We start from the raw sequence: 16375 nt of genomic DNA on the forward strand, positions 1-16375 counted from the left end.
ATTAGAAATTTCATAAAGAAATATATCTAGAATTCAAAATCTATAATATATATAAAAGAAAACCCAAAAATCCTACGTGTCGCGATGTGGTCGCTCCCCCTTTTTATGGAAGCCACCAGATTTCTTGATTTTTAAATGGAGGCCTCTCATTGATTTAACCCAAATTCATGGGTATGGGTCTCACCAAACCCAGATAGTTATTAAATGGGTTATAACATCTCATTAAATTAAAAAATAATCTCATCAAATATTTGATATGAAAATCCTATAAAATAGTAATATACTAAAAATTAATATCCTATTTTATTTAAAAAAAAGATATTATTTATAATTAAGAAACAATTTTATAATAAAGAAAATAAACGGGTAATGGGTATCACCAAACCTAGATAACTTTTAAACCGGGTTATAACATATCATTTATTTGTGAAACCATTTCATCTCAAATCTCAAGTATATTAATTATTAACTTTCTTACAATAAATAAAATTAAAATCCAAATATAAATAAATATATATATATATATATATATATATATATATATATATATATATATATATATATATATATATATATATATATATATATATATTAAAAACGAATAATGTAAAACAACCCCCGTAATACGGGGAATAAAATCTAGTGTTGTAATAAATGTTTATCACATTTGACCATTTTAATCATAAATTCCATGATTGTAATAATATCGTATCTTATGATACCATAACAATCATAAACTTTATGAAAAATTAATTTGAAATATTTGTAATTTTACCATATGAACTAAAAATTCCATGTGAAGATATTAAAATTCAAAATATTGTAATAAGATTGTATCATATTGAAATTCAATCAAGATCCTATATATATCCCACTCTACACCATTACTTTCACTACAAACTCTCCTAGCATTCCTATACCATCGCTAGCTTTTACAATCTCTCCTAGAGATGTTGGGAAATACATTTTGTGAACTCCATTTTCAGCAAAGTGTTCGGGGGAAGAAGAGGCAGCCTGTGCCGGACCACTTGAAGCTGGAAAGAATCCAAATTCTCCCAAAACTGGAGCTGGAATCCGGTGGTGGATTTTCTGATTCAGTTTCCTTCCTGGCGATTAAATTTGGGGCGACATCAAGAAATAATGAACCTGATTCGAGTGCTGTAGTGAAGGTTCTTTCTGATTGACTTAAATTTGTTATGTTTCTGTCTTCTAGAACTGTAAAAGATAGCTTGTAGTAAATTTTAGTACTACTGTTTTTTAATAAGCTGTCTATTTTCATGATTCAGGAGACTGGTGTGCATGATCTTGAAGAGGATGTGATAATCTGTGATCCTGAACAGGAGATAATTATTTTCATTCCTGGAAAGATGTCTGACTTTGGAAAAAGTCAACAATCTCACATCATCCAGGAGATTCTTCCGGTGATCAATGGTAAAATTGATAGTTTTTTCTTTTTTTTTTTTAAATTTATAAATAGCTAATGTCTATATATGATTACAGAGACGTGTTATGACGGGCTAGAGGTTCAGCTTACCGTATATTATGACATGAAGGAATGCAGGTAACATCATACGTGAAACAATTTTCATCTCGTCATTCGGTTTTAATTAATTTTGTGGTTTAATTTTATTAATTTATATGGTGCCGCAGAGGTTGCAAGGCATGCATTCCAGATTTGCTCAGAAGTTGTGATTTTTATTCCTTTGTGACATATTTAGCTTGTTGTCATGATATTCGTGATGGATGTTTGCATTCAAAGCTTCATGATTTGAAAATGATAAGAAGCAAAAGTTCAAAAAACAACGCTTGGAGGGTTTATTTAGATGGGCGTATAAGTTATGAGAGAGGTTCTTTGTCTTTAACATCTTTCAACCCGTTTACTATCACTAAAGATCTAGAAGAAAACTTTGTGACTTCCAGGGGTTATCTGATTCTTCACCATGTTTATCATGTTGTGAAACGGGTATGCATTTTTCTACCAAACAAGAGTTCAAGAATAACAATCTTGAACACTTCATGAAACATTGGGGAGAAGGAAAGCTGAATATTATCCGGGCCTTGATTCATACCCCACTAGATTTGGATTGGGATTTTGGGTTCATGTTATGCGAGTACCTCCAAACAAGTGTTGACAACACGAAAACGGGATTTTGTGAAATTGAATTTAGAAGAAAGCAAATATTTTTAGGGGGCATAAAACATGAAAATGTGTGGAGTGAGTCCCTAAAATTCAAACTTCGGTTTTCTTCTGATTTTCTTCAAGATCACTTCCCAGATCATTACAATGCGATCCTCCAATCACTTCCCGTTCAAGAATACATGAATCCGTTAATGGGATTTGTGAATCTTGGTGCCTATTCACCACTCCAAATTAAAAACCCTGACTTGGGTTCTTATGTTAGCCTCAGTTATGGTGGATTGGATAACACAGCGCATTCGGATCTTTTATCCAATTGTTTCCATCCATATAATGAGGTAACTTTCTAAATTCTTATTTGCTTTATTTATCTTATAATTGTATGTAAAATTTCGTATTTTGAAGACATTTCCTTCTTATGAATTCAGGTTCATATTCTTGTACATGCTGCTGATCATCCCATTCAATTGAATACGTTGATCGATAAAGATGATTCACAAGACCGTCATGAAGGGATGATTGCTAGCACATCAAGGGTGGATGACACATTATTGAGGTGGGAGGATACAAGTAACCATGATGTGGTTTTAGTATCTGATGATGAAGATCTTTCTCTAGATGCTGATAGTTGTGGCGCCCACTGGGATATTTTCCATAGAGAAGATGTTCCAATGCTCTTAGAGTATCTTAGAAAGTACTCTGATGAGCTAACAAGATCTCACGGCTCTCCAACAAAGGTATAATTAACATTTTATCTTTTGTTTGAATTATAAAATATAATCTATTCGGTTTTCAGGTTATTCATCCGCTTTTTGATGAAGTCTTCTATTTGAATGATGATCACAAAATGAGACTTAAGGAAGAATTCAGTAAATTCCTTCAATCTTTCAACAAGTTGGTTTTAGATTTTAATTTTTTTATATATCTATTTATTTAAATTTTTTGTGCTCTTTTTTTCTGTAATTAGACGTGGATGCACTGAGCTTTAAGCAATGTATTGGTGAAGTTGTTATCATTCCTGCTGGTTGTGTTTACCAGACAAAGAGAGTCAAGGTAACATGTTATATAATTCTTAAACCATGTGATTGAAATTATAACATGTTGATTGTTGTGCAGTCATGTGTTCATGTGGATTATGAATTCATGTCACCCGAAAGTGCATTGGACTCCATCAAAGTGAGTGATAAAGTCCATTTACTTCCTTTAACCTACAAAGCCAGAGGGAATACGCTGCAGGTAAATATTGTTATTACGCATATTATTATTCTTTAAAGTGGTTTAATTTAAGAAAGTTGTATTTTTTAGGTGGAGAATATAGTGATTAGTCGAACGAAGGCATCAATTGAAGCAATGCGTGAGGTGCTTGTCTCGCAACCAAAGTAAGTTGTTGATTTGGCTCGAAGATTGGCTTGAGAAAATTGTAGCCATAATTCTCCACATCAGACTAAATATCTTAACTTGGGTTCTTATGTTAGCATCGCATGTAGGCTTTATTGTAAGAGGTCAATCGAGAGGAATTGTGCTGTGTGCAAAGGGAAGTGCCCCTGCAAGGCCTCAACCTACAGAAGAGGGAAACCTAAGCAAGTTAAAACAAAGGTTTAACTCGGAACCATAAAAAATGATACATGTGTTGTCACTTTTAGTACAATTGAATTCTGATAATATTTCTTTTTTTCACGATTCAGAAAAACGTGACAACAGCTTCCCTTCCTGAAAAGATGTCTGACTTTGAAAAGTCAACATCTTCACATGATCCGAGAGCTTCTTCCAGTGATCACGAAGATGAATCAACAAAAGCTCACCGAGTTGGACACTGAAGCTAAAAACAAAGGTATATATAATGGCAAAATTGATAATTTTTTGTTCTTTTTAACTTTATAAATAGTTAATGTGTATACATGATTACAGGGACATTTCATGCCAAGATAGAGGTTCAGACTGTGGCATATACTGACAAGAAGGAATGCAGGTGAATTTCATACACATCATTTGGTTTTAATTAATTTAGTGACTTACATTATATTCATTTATATGGCGCAGAGTTTGCAAGGCTTGCATTCCAGATGTGCACAGAAGCTGTGAATTTTGCTCTTTTGTACTGCGCTTATCTTGTTGCCACGATATTCGTGACGGAAACTTGCATTCAAAGCTTCCAGATTTGAAATTGGTAAGAAGCAAACGCTTAAAAAACAAAACTTGGAGCTCTGGTTCGGATGGGAGTATAAGTTGTCCACCTAAGAATTTAGGTCGTTGCAATAAAGGTCCTTTGTATTTAGCATCCTTCTATCAGTTCACTCTCACTAAAGATCTAGAACAAAGTGCAAAGCAAATACTTTGTGAATAGATCAACGGGTTATCTGATTCTTCACCATGTCTGTTATGTGGTGAAACGGGTCTGTATTTTTCCACCAAACAAGAGTTCAAGAATAACAATCTTGAACACTTCATGAGGCATTGGAGAGAAGGAAGGCCTATTATTATCCGGGACATGTTCCAAGCTCAACCAGATCTGAATTGGGATTTTGGAATTACCTTACGAGAGTACCTAAACAGGAGTGCAGAATCCCGAAACAACACGGAAACAGGATCAGCAAAAAGCACTTGTTAGTGCTGTGAGATAGAATTTGGAAGAAAGCACATTTCTTCAGGGGGTATATCACAAGAATGTAAAGAGTCCCTGAAATTCAAGTTTCAGTTAGCTTCTGAATTTCTTCAAGACCATTTCCCGGAAGAATACATGAACCCGTTCATGGGACACTTGCATCCAATGCTTCAAGATTTGACAATGACAAGAATCAAAACGTTAGATTGGATAACCCTATGGATATGGATCTTTTTATCCAATTTACGTGTAAATCCATATGATGAGGTTTACTGTATTTATGATAAAACTTTCTGGAAATTGTCGTATTTTGAAGATATTTCCTTTTTTTTTTCCCTAATTAAGGTTAATATTATTGTACGTGCTACGATCGTCTTATTCATGAGAAAGGTCTAAATGAATTGAAGACATATGATTGCTAGCACTCAAGGGTGGATGATATTGAATTATGATAAACATTATTTGGGTTTTATTTGTATTTATAAACTTATGTATTGTAGGATACTTTAATTATGTCGTGTAGCATATTTTAAAGCTTTGGATCGTTTGATGATTGTGAACCGGTGCTCTCTTAATTGTTGCAATAGTTATAGATTTGACTGTTACCCGCCATATTTTATGTATATATATACAAGATAATGTAATCGGTGTTCATCACCAATATTAATCAAAATCTCTATTTGATTGATCCTTTAATTCGTTGTTGTAATTATATGTGCAATCGTGTTCTTGATATCCAATAATTTGGTATCAGGGCCATTTGTCACAAATTCACTTCAAAACACTAACAAACATGGAAGATTTGGCAGTAACAACTGAAGGAATTACAGGGGTTGTGACGGGCGTCTTTGTTTCATAGAGCCTGGTCACAAAATCAAACGTTGCAAACTTAAAGAATATATAAGATGAAGCAGCGATGCTGATACGCCAGGTGATTAACACGGGTATCCAAGATCAGATCTGTCACCAACTATGTGGACGAATACATAGTAACCGGTACTGATCAAGGGTTATGTCTGAAATATGTTATGTCAATCCTCGCTATAAAAATCATCTTGCCCACAATCTAACACAATTTGACAACATAAAATGTCATTTGGGGTTGTGACACAGAAAGAAAATTCCAAAATTCCGTTCATTTGTGGTGTAAGGCAAGTGACTCGATCTAGGGTTAATGGAAACCCTTTAATGCTTCGAAGCGCGTTTTATGTCCCTGAATTGGACAAAATGTTTTAACTTTAGAACAATTAAGGATGCAATGGTTCAAAATAAAGTTTGAAGGTAATAGGCATATCTTCTATGTTTGAAATCGAAAAAATCATTAAGGATGAATCAGAGTCAGGAACACATTCAAAATTTGTGCAAACATGACATGCTAGGAGATGATATCGTATATGAAGGTTTGAAGAAAGCATACCATGGCTCTAATTCTCAAGAACTCAATATACGTGAATCATCTCTTATAAGACAAGATTGGTTATACTTAATCATTGAGGCTGTAGAGTTCAATTTTCTTTCAATGATTGCATTGCACTCTTGGAGTTGATTGACAGTATGGATGATCTGTAAAAATATAAAGATCAAAACCAAACACCACCAGATGATTAGTGGAAACTTAATCCTTTATTTAATTTTATAGTTTAATTTTTTCATATCTTAACTTTTTATTAGAAATACTTTGAAATATGAAGTTATTTTTAGAGAAGATTTTATGTTGATTGAATCCATGAGTAGAGGTGAAACGACCTGAGTTGAAACCGAGCTAGATTAGCCTCGAGTTTAGGTACGTTTAGCATACGAGTGTTCGTTCTCTAACTCTACTTTAAAGGTTTGTGCTTGGCTCATGAGTAGTTTACAAGCTCAAACGTGGCTCGTTTATTATTTATTAACTAGTAGGGAATCCGATCGATGCTGCGGTGGTGACAATTTGCTACGCGGTACTCGTTTAGGTAGAAGCAACTAATTGTCATTAGTGGAGAATTTGCCAAACTAATGATATGTCACTTCTTCATGAATTTACACGTAACTCATTGTCATTAGTGGAGAATTTGAAAGTGTATTTATACATGCTCCGGGGTTCAGGCTACGTCAAATTAATTTTGACTTGCAATGATCAATTTGTAATGCTCAAATACTCTGATTATGGATTAGCCAGGCGTCAAATAGGCAATTTTGGATTTAGTTTCAGTTTCATACAAACTTGCAACTGCAACAAACTTATATTCTTAAAGAGGACATCTTTACCACTTTTGGAATTTTCTTTTTATGTTTCAGTTTGTTACAAGTGAAAATGTCTTTTATCATTACTTAAAGCAAATCTTCAACAAAAACAAGCTGATCTTTTATAATTAAAGAAGCAAATATCCACAAAAAAACATTCAACGAAACGAAAGAAATTCAAACCATGAATTATAAAATGTTGAGCTTAAAATATAAAAAAAAGAAGCAAAAATAAAAGGTCTTCATTCATTCTTAAAATAAACAAATGATCTAAGTTAATTAAAAAATAAAATTGTTAATAACAAACAGATTACAACCGCAACATATTACAGCCAACCAAAATATATACTAATAAAGGTTAGAAAGCAAGGTTCCCTCATATTTTTCAAAAAAAAAAAAACATGACATAAAACAATTTAGATCAGGGATGTGATCCTCCTACACCACCCCCATATGTCTATACAGCTCGTATAGGCCTATACAGTCGTATAGGCTACGCATGACCGACAGGGGGACAAAAAAACAGTTTTTTTCAACCTATACGACCGTATAGACCTATACGAGCCATATAGGTATTAAATGGTTCGTATAGGGCTATCTGGCACACCATAAAACCTATACGGTCATATAGGGTTATACGACCTTTGCAGAAAAAGTCAGTCTGCCTTTGATCACAAACCGCTGCCGGAAAATGACTATGCGAGCTTATACGAGCCGTATAGTGCTATACGACCCATATAGGCTATTATAAACTATTATAAAATGTAACATAATATAATTTTAAACGAATGTTCTCGGGGTACAACTACAAATTATTTAGCCGAGTATATTATGTAAATGCTAGTAGACAATTTATTCTACTCTAAAATATCATATTTAGCCAAGTATGTTATGTACTTATAATACATTAAAATGTAAGATATTAACGTATTAATATTTAAAATTGTGTTTAAAAAATTGTCTATACGGCCCGTATAAGTCTATACGGCCATATTAACGTATTAATATTTAAAATTTTTCAAAAAAATTGTCTATACGACCGTATAGCTCTATACGCCCCATATAGTTCTATACGGTCGTATAGAGCCACGAGGCACTACAAACAATGAATGCCAAGTTCCGACACAATCTGGCATGATTCAGGTGCTATACGACCGTATAGAACTATATGGTATTTGTTTTGTGTGTATGAAGATCCTAGGTGGTGTGAGAGGATCGGCTGCCTTAGATTATTGTTGAAAATGTACAACTTTTACAAACATATCTGACACACTTAACAATTAGCTAAATAAAAAAAGCTTATCCTACTTTGACAGGTACTAAAATTACATGACCGGTTACCCCACCTGCCAACCATAGTACCTGTTGCACCTTAATCCTAAAACGGGTCGTCTTCTATTTCGTCATATGCTAGACTGTTCAACTCCAGTAGTTTCTCTTGACACAATAACCCACCACCTACGTCTTTTAATCCCTTTTGAGTCGTTCTCCTTCAATTCAACCTAGACAATTCACAAGACTCATTTGATCATTTGGGATAAATTGACAAACCATAACCCAAATCAACCATGGTAAAAGCCACTTGAAGATAAAACACTAACAATATCCTCTAACAGTTCAATTTTCAAATAATTCTCTTATATTTGGATAATGTTATATTTCTAACCAGTTTCTAATGCATTAAATACACAAAAAGAGTTGAAAATTTGACAAAAGGGTAGGAACATACTTCCAGTAAAGCTCCATTGCAGCTTTATCAGTAGACGCATAAGCTTCGGTTGCATCTCCAGCCATAGCCTTCTCAAGCATATTTAATATGTATTATCTGAAAATATTTAACTAATTACTCATTTTTGCAATGCTCTTCAAATTCATTGTTGAACCAGTACTCCCACCTAGGCACCTATACACAACCACAAACTATAAATTTGCAATAACAAGAGAATAACAGCAAACAGAGTCTGTTAAATATTATATAAAACACATAACCTCGAATTTATCAAGCGTAGTTGGATTTGGTATTTGTTTTGTGTGTAACTAATTCGAACCGACCGTATAAATTTTTAATTTTTATTTTAAACTTCATGTAACTTATAATAGGTCAATATATCTAACCCAAATATTTTACTCAATTATATAGTAATAATTAATTACTAACTAACAAAACAATTTAGGGTCAAACTCTTTAGTTTTAACAAAGTTACTATCAGTCCAAATGACAAAACCAAAAAACCATACCCAAACTGAACCCAAACCAAAAAATCCAAAAACGTGTTAGTTAATCTTGAATAAAAAGAATAAATTGAATAAATCATGGGTCAATAAAGAGTAATTCTAGGAGGAGTGATCCTAGGAGCAAGATTAGGTTCTGTTATTATTTAGTCTTTATGGCTGAATAATTTTGTGTCTTATTTTTAGCAAATTTCCTTTCTTAGTTACCTAGCCTACCTAATATAAAAGGGGCAGTCCTGCAGCATTGTAATCAACACAAAACACAAAAATACTTTTGTTTGCTTTCTTTCAAGCAATAAGAATCGGGCTGTCTGTTTTGTTTTCTCTTGTTCTTGATTTGTGGTTTTGATCCAATTGTCTTCAATTGGTATCAGAGCACCAGGTTAAGAGTGTTCAGTTGCTTGAAGGCTCAGTCTTTTTCGACGGACAGAAGAAGAGAGTATCTCAGAAAGCAACAGAAAAGGCATGGCAAATCCAGCAAACCAAGGAGGACCAAGAGAAGCAATCCATGGAGGACCAAGAGAGCATACATTGTCATTGCAATGCCCGATTTTGACTCCCTCAAACTACACTATCTGGGCTGTCAAGATCAAGGCTATTTTCAATGTACATGGTGTTTGGGAAGCAATCGAACCAAGGGCTGGAGTCGAGGTTGATCCGAAGAAAAACAGCCTTGCGATTGCATACTTGTATCAAGCAATCCCAGAAGAACTAGTTTTGCAGCTTGCTCATCTTGAGCAGGCAAAACAAGTTTGGGATGCTTTGAAGGCAAGATTCATCGGAGCTGAACGAGTTCAACAAGCCCGTTTGGGGCTGTTAGAAACAGAGTTCGAGGCATTGAAGATGAAGGAAAGTGAATCAATAGAAGACTTTGCTGGAAAATTAGGAGAAATCGTATCTAAAACAAACAGCCTTGGAGGGGAGATGGAAGAAAAGAAACTAGTTCGCAAGTTTCTTGGGGCTGTTCCTGATCGGTTTCTACCAATCGTAGCCTCAATCGAACAATTTGCTGATCTGGATACTATGTTATTCCAGGAAGCAATCGGGAGATTGAGAGCCTATGAAGAAAGAATAAAATCAAGTACTAAAGGTGGCGACCAACTCCTATTATCCTATGAAGATTGGCAGAACAGAAACCGCGATCAAAAGGGTTCTGGTCGGGGACGTGGGTCTGCTGGAAGGAGTAATAGAGGCCAAGGGAGAGGCAGAGGTCGATCATCTTCGAATGGTGCGAAAGCTGAAGAACGACAGCATTCAAAGGGGAGGGATAGATCAAACTTGAAATGCTTCCGATGTGATGGGAAGGGCCATTTCTCGTCTGATTGTCCCACAAAACGAAGAGATGAGGCAGCAAATCTTGTACAAGAAGATGGACCAGCACTGTTGATGACAGTTCATTCAGAAAGCAAGAAGGAATTTGTTTTTCTAAATGAAGATAAAGTGATTCCACAGCGGTATGATCAAGAATCAAAGGAAGATCACACATGGTTCCTTGACAATGGTGCAAGCAACCACATGACGGGTAATCGTGCAATCTTTTCCAAACTCAATTTCAACACGGTTGGAAATGTTCGATTTGGAGATGGTTCATACGTGAACATAGAAGGAAAAGGAATGATTATCTTAGCATGCAAGAATGGTGAACAAAAGATTCTTGAAGATGTCTATTACATACCTTATCTAAGAAGTAATATTCTTAGTTTGGGCCAATTTACAGAAATTGGATATTCGGTTCTCATGAAAGATGAGTACTTATGGATGCGAGATGCAGAGGGGAGACTCATCATGAAGGTGCTAAGGTCTTCAAACCGGCTGTACAAGATTGATTTGAAGGTGGCAGATCCGGTTTGTTTGCTGTCAAATTTGAAGGACGAGGTTTGGGTATGGCATGCCCGACTCGGGCATCTCAATTTTGACGCCATAAAGCTGTTAGAAAACAAGAATATGGCAATAGGAGTTCCAAAGATTGAGCACCCAAAACAGGTATGTGATTCTTGTCTTATTGGGAAACAAACTCGAACCCCTTTTCCTAATCAAACAAGTAATCAAGCCAAGAAGCCTCTTGAGCTAATTTATGCAGATGTGTGTGGTCCAATCTCTCCCTCCACAAAAGGTGGAAACCGGTATATGTTTCTAATCGTTGATGATTATAGCCGATTCATGTGGGCTTATTTGATCAAGACAAAAGATGAAGTCTTTGAATGTTTTAAGAGATTCAAGAATCAAATGGAATTGGAGCTTGAAACAAAAGTTAAGAATTTGAGAACGGATAATGGTGGTGAGTTCGTTTCTCGTGCCTTTGAAGACTTTTGTAATCAAGAGGGGATCACACATCAATTCTCCGCACCATACTCACCACAACAAAATGGTGTGGTGGAGCGTAGAAATAGATCCATTTTGGAGATGACACGGACTATCTTGAAGGCTATGGAACTTCCACAAGATTTATGGGGAGAAGGAATAAGGCACTCTCTCTATATCCTAAATCGAGTTCCTACAAGAGCTTTAAAGGACAAGACACCGTATGAAACTTTAAAGGGCCGAAAACCAAACCTAGATCAACTCAGAATTTTTGGGTGTGTATGTTATGCAAAAATAATGACTACACATCTGAAAAAGCTGGATGATAGAAGCCGAAGACTAGTGCATCTTGGTGTTCAACCAAACACTAAGGCATATCGACTTCTAGATCCAACAACAAATAAGATCTTGGTGAGTAGAGATGTGGTGTTTGAAGAAGATACAAAGTGGGATTGGTCAGAATCATCAAGCAACAGTGCACCAGAAGTTACAGAATTTATTGTGCACACTGATTCTGAAACAGAAGACTTCTCATACTTTGATGCATCTACGGCTGACCTAAACCAGCCATTGGATGATCAGAGTCATGAAGAAAACAATTCTTTTGTTGATTCTTCAACTGGGTCAGATTCCAGCAGCCCCATGATGGCAGTAACAGGTAGAGGACCTATCCTACCAAGGGAACCAACTGATAGTGAAGGCGTGGGAGACCCATCTATGGCTGAAGATGAGGTGTTTGATGACACTCCAATTCGGGGTTATAGATCTATTGGTGAAACTTATGAAAACAGCAACATAAATTTACTCCTAATGGAAAATGAACCCAGAAACTACAATGAAGCTGCAAATAAAAAGGAATGGGAAGTAGCAATGCAGCAAGAATTGAAGTCGATTGAGAAGAATGACACGTGGAAGTTGACTGATCTACCACAAGGTCATAAACCCATCGGTTTGAAATGGGTATTCAAAGTAAAACAAGATGCAAATGGAGCAGTTACAAAACACAAAGCACGCCTGGTCGCAAAGGGGTATGTACAACAGTATGGGGTCGATTTCGAGGAGGTGTTTGCACCGGTTGCAAGAATGGAGACCGTGAGATTGATCCTCGCATTGGCAGCCTACTTTGGGTGGGAAGTACATCATTTGGATGTAAAATCTGCATTCCTCCATGGAGAATTAAAGGAGGAGGTGTATGTAACCCAACCAGAAGGCTTTGTGAAGAAAGGAAAAGAAAACCAAGTCTACAAACTAAGGAAGGCACTCTACGGTTTGAGACAAGCTCCTCGAGCATGGAACACACGCCTAGATAACACCTTAAAGTTGTTGGGTTTCATAAGGTGTAAACATGAGCATGCTGTGTACAAAAGGGTGACAAACAAACAATTGTTAATTGTGGGAGTGTACGTAGACGACATGATTGTCACCGGGGGGAGACAATCAGATATAGCAACTTTCAAGAAGGAAATGGAAGGCCGTTTTGAAATGAGTGATCTAGGATTACTCCAATATTACCTTGGCATCGAGGTAAGCCAAGGAAGTTGTGGCATATCTATAAAACAAGCTGGGTACGCTCGCAAACTACTGAATCTAGCAGGACTTGCAGATTGCAATGCAACAAAGTTTCCTATGGAGCCTGGTTTGAAGCTGTCAAAGAAAGATGTTGGAGCTGAAGTTGATGCAACCGAGTATAGGAAACTGGTGGGGAGTCTTCGGTACTTAACCCACACCAGACCAGACTTGAGCTACTCAGTTGGGTTCGTAAGTCGTTTCATGCAATCGCCACAACACACACATATGCAAGCTGTCAAACACATTTTAAGATATGTTAAAGGGTCGACTGAACTTGGGATACACTATCCTAAGAATGGCAGCAAGGAAATTCTCGGCTTTAGTGACAGCAGTCACATGACCGATCTAGATGATGGTAAGAGCACAACAGGCCTTGTTTTCTTTTTCAATAATGCACCGGTAGCATGGAACTCTCAGAAACAGAACACTGTAGCTTTATCCTCGTGTGAAGCTGAATTTATGGCAGCCGCTACCGCAACTTGCCAAGCACTTTGGTTGAGAGGCTTACTTGCTGAGATAACAGGCTGGAAGGAAGAAATGGTGACCATGAAAGTTGATAACCAATCCGCCATAGCACTTATGAAGAATCCGGTGTTTTACGGAAGGAGCAAACACATTAACACGCGCTACCATTTCATACGGGAGTGCATTGAGAAAGAGGAGATAAAGGTTGAACACATCAGTGGGAAGTTGCAGAAGGCAGACATTCTTACAAAAGCTTTGCCAAGGCAACAATTTGCTGAAATGAAAGAGCTGTTGGGAATGAAGATTATTCAAGATTAAAGGGGAGATTGTTAGTTAATCTTGAATAAAAAGAATAAATTGAATAAATCATGGGTCAATAAAGAGTAATTCTAGGAGGAGTGATCCTAGGAGCAAGATTAGGTTCTGTTATTATTTAGTCTTTATGGCTGAATAATTTTGTGTCTTATTTTTAGCAAATTTCCTTTCTTAGTTACCTAGCCTACCTAATATAAAAGGGGCAGTCCTGCAGCATTGTAATCAACACAAAACACAAAAATACTTTTGTTTGCTTTCTTTCAAGCAATAAGAATCGGGCTGTCTGTTTTGTTTTCTCTTGTTCTTGATTTGTGGTTTTGATCCAATTGTCTTCAAAACGAAAAAACCAACACAATTTTTAGGAACTCACAAAATGAACTATGTTGAAAAACCCAAACCAAAAAAATCCTTTCATTCATTTACAAATTACAAATTAAGAAGTGGAAATAAAGTTAGACGCTAATCATTGGTTTGGAAGTCATGATAGAAGAGACCATTTACATTTGTTGTTGGCCTGCTGTCGGATAACTCAATAATCTGCAAGTCACTCATTTAAAAGAAATCATTACTGAAAATGTGAAAAATTAAAATTTAATTGCCATCATACCCTTTTGAAACTAAATTCATTCTCAGCAGTGAGATGTGCGTGGGCCGTTTTGTATTTAAATCAAACCAAAAATGATATTTTGTTAATTAATAATTTAAGCCCAAAATTAGTTCGCACAAAAAAAGTAATGATAAACAATATCATAAACGCGCATAACAATGTGTGGTGTTTAAAGAAACAACAAAGTGTGTATGTTTGTTTCTCTTACTTACAATGTTGGTTGTTGGCGGTCTGAGAAGCGGGTCTATGGTGACTTGCAAGTTGTGATGATGCTCAGGATTCTGGCTTGGCAACGTATGTTGCAGCTGTTTACAGGACCTCAGCCTCTTTGTCTTCCACATGTTTGATATGTTTTGATTTGTTTGTGTAAAGTGTAAGCGGACATCGAAATTTTAGATTGTGATTCCTGTGTATGATGTAGGTGTAAAGTGTGCAAATATTGTGATTCGAAGATCTGACTATGTTTTGCTTTCTTGATTTTTGATGATTTTCAGCTAACTTTAATGCGCATTATTAGTTTTAATGGAAATTTTACTGCTGTTGTGAAAGTATTTTACTGTTAATGGTTAACATTTGTTTGTGTCAAATAGGTACAGGTCACCCAGTATGACGACTTTATCAAATTTGGAAACATACAAATCAATCGGGTCACGCGGAACGACTTCTTTATCAAATTTGGAAACATACAAATCAATCGCCCCTTCCCCGCAACACGAGGGTGAAATACTAGTTTGTTTTAATTGGAAGTTGTTCTATTGTTGCTTTCCCAATAGGAATGACCTGATGGTGTAAATCAACCAACAGTTAATGTAACTAAGAATGACATGTGTGGTTTGGCATAGATCACACCATAAGGCTGATCTAGATAAAACTGTACGTTTGTTTGATCACATATTAAGTATTCCAACTAAGTAACTAAACCGAAAGGGATTACATGTATGATGTATTTGTTCTTGGTCTTTTTGTTTCTTATTTCTTAGGTTATGTGTTATACATCATTCTCTTCGTTTTTCATTATTCATCATGTCAATGTCAACTCAATTTCTCCTCCATCATTCAATCCCCACCACTCAAGCATGTTATATGGTATTCTCCACCATTCCCCATTATTTAATAATGAAAATAGAAAAAAGAAAAAACAAAAACACAAAAAAAGCCGATTGGATAAAGAGGCTAATGACCTGTGTGACACCCCTTATTTGCATCCCGTCATGCGTGACAAGGGGGAGCGTCATTGGTATATGGTATTTACAAGTTAGTCTTATTGAGATTGCAACCTATTTGAGCTTTAGTTCCGCTCGCCTTCTTTTGGGTTTTGGGCTTGTAATGTTTGGTTTGGCCCGCCTTCTTTTAGGTCCACTTTTATTTATTTATTTTAATGTGACAGTTTGAAAGAAAAAAAAGCTGGTCTTTAGTTTCATAATCAAATCAAAATCAGTGTATTGTTAAATTTTAAGCATTTTACAAGTTCAACATACAAATTAGTCCTTGATATAGATATAGTACAAGACTAACAAAGGCTACCGATAACTCAATAAGTATGATTACACTAATATATAAGATTCCAGTCTTTAACAATTCAAGATCCATGTACCTAAACCTTGTATCGACACCGAACCCCATTGCTATGCAAGATCCAAACTCCCAACTAATAAGACATCCTTGTATATTTTATTTTGTCTTGTTCCTAGGATTGACTCCCATGCTACTTTTTTTTTGTCCTCTTGTAAATTGTCATTTTTTAAGATATTTTATTTTATTTTGGCTTCGAAGGCCTTTTTTGTTCTAGTCACACCAACTTGTCGTAACGAAAACAATTATTTTTGGTGGGTTATTCTAGGATGTGGACCCTCTATATTATTATGGGCACACCGCCCAATATCACACGTCGTCTTTACAATTTTCTTTAATTCAAAACATAAAAGTA

At 35.8% G+C, this 16375-nt stretch overlaps 1 long non-coding RNA gene and 1 pseudogene across 1 annotated transcript; both read left to right on the top strand.

Annotated features, from left to right (window-relative positions):
• The first annotated feature begins 950 nt into the window (after window positions 1-950).
• Window positions 951-3520, top strand: LOC143544223 (lysine-specific demethylase JMJ28-like; annotated as a pseudogene).
• A 383-nt stretch (window positions 3521-3903) lies between these two features.
• On the top strand, window positions 3904-4250 carry LOC143544229 (uncharacterized). The gene is made up of 3 exons (XR_013137213.1): window positions 3904-3968; window positions 4046-4106; window positions 4178-4250. It is a non-coding gene; the product is annotated as an uncharacterized LOC143544229 (long non-coding RNA).
• Window positions 4251-16375: the final 12125 nt, after the last annotated feature.

The sequence above is a fragment of the Bidens hawaiensis genome, unplaced genomic scaffold, assembly GCF_021521415.1.
Source record: "Bidens hawaiensis isolate Kalapana, Puna unplaced genomic scaffold, B.hawaiensis_p1.1 tig00013503_1, whole genome shotgun sequence".
In the NCBI taxonomy this organism is placed as follows: domain Eukaryota; kingdom Viridiplantae; phylum Streptophyta; class Magnoliopsida; order Asterales; family Asteraceae; genus Bidens; species Bidens hawaiensis.